The following is a 4,087-nucleotide window of genomic DNA, read 5'->3' as shown; positions in this document are numbered from 1 at the left end:
AAAAAGTAAAGTGGCATTAATGCCTCATACAAGAAATATATGGATGACTGAATTGAAAATATATCATATTTGCTTCATAAAAGTACTAAATACTACTACTACTACTACTACTACTACTACTACTACTACTACTAACAACAACAACTTTTCAGAAATTAGGTGAGGAATAGGTCTTCAGAATACATCTGCTGAAAATAATTTTAATTTTAGTGAAAATGACTAGGACAAGTCACAGGAGGCTTTTGATGGGAAGTCAGAAACCCCTGGTCTATGGTCTACCCATTTTAAGATCCAGTTTCTTCTGAACTAGTAATAGCCTGTCTCCTGAAACCAAAGGGAGCAGTAAAGAAAATCACCTATACTCATGTGCTTCACCCTTTTGGAGATCTAGTAAATCCATAGCTTTGGGTTCATAGTCCTATAAAAATAATAACACAGTGAAATCTTATCACTTTGTTTGCTTTGATGAAATTGGCTCTGCCCTCAATTAAATTATACTACAAACTTCCTTCCCATCACCAATACCGTAAATATAGAACCAGACACAAGCATGTGGTAATGGAGAAAGGATGAGTTTTAGCCTTAGAACCTTACACTTGTATCCTATTTCCACCCTTTAACAAGTCATTTAACCTCTATAGGTCAAAGTTTTCTCATCTATTAAGTGAAGATAATGGTACCTATCTCACATGATTGTTTTAAGAATTAAATGTAAAATGCTTGGTGCAGAGAGGTCATTCAATAAATGGCAGCCAAATCACTGCCTGCAGTAAAATCCAGATAAAACATATTTAGCCATGACTGTTGCTCTGTGAGTTAAGTCTGGTATCCACGCTTCAAAATCCATTAAGTCAAAATAATTTGGTAATTTTAGCAATACTCTTTAGAGATTTTTTAAAATGACATTTCCCAAAAGACATGCTAGCTTACGGTTATAGGGAATTCCTGTAGTTAAAAGGGAGCTTTATTCAGTTCATAATATAGTGTATCTAGTCTTGTTCCCCAAATCCAGGATCATAAAGACCTTTCATCATAAAGAATAAGAGCGACATTTAAGTAACCAGATTTTTAAAAATTACAGTAAGAAGTGAATATAGATTATCAGGATGACAGGAAGTGCCCAAAGTCAAAGCAACGTGGAGAAGAAATGTGCCCTGTATGAACAGCCTGCAGATGAAAAAGAATGGAAAGACACTTTAAATAGGAGAGAGAAATGGAGGAATAAAGAACAACTAGAAAACTGTAGATTAAAAAGTGATCGAAACTGATTCTAAGGTGAGAGGTAAAAAAAGGTTTAAGGATATGAATCTGTGGGAAGGAAAGCCGTGAGAGCAAAATTCCTAGGAACTGACGATTATTTAAGAAAAAAAATCCTTAAGTGGTATGATCCAAGGTGGTGCTAGCTTCAGAAAATACAAATATTGATGGGTTAAATCAGGACTGAGAAAAATATAAAGCCAAATATGGACAAATCTCAGGAAAAAAAATAGGCAGCTTGGGACTCAACTGTCATCACAATTCATTTGTGTTTCACATCCCACTGTTTGTGACATTAACAGAATTTCGAATTTAGCAATGAACTATTTTTGTATTTGTGAATCTCTGCAGCCATTTTCCATATGTAGCTACCACTGCAACTAGAAACAACAGCCTTTTGATCTTTAAAATACTTGCACTTAATATATTTAAATTTGGGGTCACTTAAGAGTTCCTTAAGTTAATTCACTTTTTCTACCATTTGAAGTGGAGTGTAATCCCTGCTCTTTATTTGCATTAAATTCAAATTATTTGTCTATTTTAGTAATGTATCTTTTGGTAGCTTTGCTTTTACTGTCATTTTTCAAAAGATAAAGTTAGTTTTAGATTTTTGAGTTCTATTTCTATTGAACTAGAATAACTAAAGCAATTTCATGAAGGAATTTAAATAGAAAAAATTTACAGGGTTCCTACTGTGTTAAATATTAAGCAAGGCAATTTCAAATATTAGTATTTACATCTCAGTATATATCAATCATAAATATTATATGCATACTATATATAATGAGCTTATGTTCATTGTATACGAGGCTTTTATGTCTTATTTTTGTTATTGCTGCCGTTAGTGAATATCATTTATTGAGTAACTATTATGTTTCAAGAACTCTTTTCGGCGCACATAATGCAACAAAGCCATTATTGCTCCATTTTCCGTCTGAGGACTCAGACACAAGAGATAGCATGTCCGTAATACAGTAATTTGCAAATATAGAGGTGATAACCAAATACATGGCTCTGCAACTAAAAAATCTACGTTCTCTTCATTATATAATTCTGCCTTTCACACTGGTGCAAGCCTACAATTTTAAAAAGTTAACATAATGTGCTGTCAAGATTTTACAGAATTGCTTTTTTTCTAATACATTGTTATTCCATTGCATCATCGTTCTCTTAAAATTGTTTACTCTTCTACAGAACATCTACATTGATGTTTACATGCCTTTTCTTATAAAATGTAATTCAACTAAAACAATTATTTAAGTACCTACTACGTGGCACCAGTTAGGCTAGATATCTTTGTTCACTATCATGTTAAAATACAGATCTTCACAATGTAGTATCCTCTCCTTCCTAAAGATATATCTTTAGGTAAAATTGTATTTCTAATCTTTTCAGTCACTGATGGTATTAAGAACTGTAGCACTATGAGAAAAACATTAGGACTCTGGATTTAAAAGTTCCTTTTAATAAAACAAACCTAGTTAGTTACAAATCATTGAAATAAAATCTGTAACATGAAAGGCATTTAAGGCAGATCTAAACATCATTTTTACCTGGAAACAGAAAATTAGCCTGGATAATAAGAAAAAAATCATGTATCTACTGAGCTCAATTATTTTATAATTTTCATCTATAAACCCAGATTCTTAATGTGTATCACAAAGATAATATCTCTGACCCACCCTCAGTAGAAAATATGTTTTGAGTTTGGCAGTAGCGATAATGGAGTTGCACTAGACAAACTATATTCAGCAAGTTTCCTTGGTAATGAAAATAACTGTAATAGTAATAAAATAGTAATCAGCATAATAATAATGATAGCATTTATTGAATACTTTACTATGTGCCGAGTACGACATTTAGCTTTTTACATGCATTATCTTATTAATTTCTCAAAATATCTCATGAGGTAGGTACTGTTAATAAAGATACTGAGATACACACAGGTCAAATAACTTGCCCAAGATCACTGAGATAGTGAAGCAGAACCAGTGAATCTGACTATAGTATCTACACTAGGTGCGGGTTAGAGCAGGCACTATGATGTGATGTTTGTTCTGCAGAATACTGCATTTGTGATGTTCTGTCTATATCAGTGAGGGTTAGTATCCAGCTGGTTTGTAAGCCCAAATCTGAAGACCACTAATAGGCGTTAAAGCTTGAGTTGCTGCTATTCATTCTGCCTGCTAATGAAAATCCTCCTTTCTGAGAAGACAGTGGCTGGCTGGATAACCCTAGAACATAATACATGCTCAAAAAAATATCTGATAAATGTTAATAGTGGTTTCTCTAAGTGCTGAGTTAACTGGTGATTTCCACTGCCCCCCCCCTTTTTTTAGGTAAGGTAACCCTTGGTTGACCTCACAGATTGCAAGGACCTTGTCAGCTTACAATCCCTTATTTTTTATTTTTAACACCTACAGCACCCAGTCTTTCCAGGTGGTCTCCCATCCAAGCACTAACCAGGACCGACCCTGCTTAGCTTCCGAGATCAGAAGGGATGGGGCTTGTTCAGAGTGGCATGGCTGTACACTGCCCCTCTTTTTTTAAAAAAAAAATATAGTGTCCTATTGTTCAAAATATTTTCACGAGGGCATGCATTAGTTAGGCAATCAGCTAAAAAATTAGAACTTTAAGAAATTCCTTTTGTTTTGTTTTTCCTATTAGGTGTCAGTCTCAGTTAAAACATAACTTCACTTGGAAACCTTTCGTGTTACTCTACACTCTCATCCATTGAAGGACAGTACAGTACTCCTTACTCTGTCCTCCATAGAACCTTATCAAAGCCACATATTGCTAGTTGTCTTCTCTGCTTTAGTCCCTTGAATAC

The 4,087-nt window shown here is 34.1% G+C and overlaps 1 pseudogene; it reads right to left on the bottom strand.

Moving 5' to 3' along the window:
• Window positions 1-3,671: 3,671 nt before the first annotated feature.
• On the bottom strand, window positions 3,672-3,790 carry LOC111736964 (annotated as a pseudogene).
• Window positions 3,791-4,087: the final 297 nt, after the last annotated feature.

The sequence above is a fragment of the Pteropus vampyrus genome, unplaced genomic scaffold (genome assembly GCF_000151845.1).
Source record: "Pteropus vampyrus isolate Shadow unplaced genomic scaffold, Pvam_2.0 Scaffold1, whole genome shotgun sequence".
In the NCBI taxonomy this organism is placed as follows: Eukaryota; Metazoa; Chordata; class Mammalia; order Chiroptera; family Pteropodidae; genus Pteropus; species Pteropus vampyrus.
This window is presented reverse-complemented; position numbering and strand designations above follow the sequence as displayed.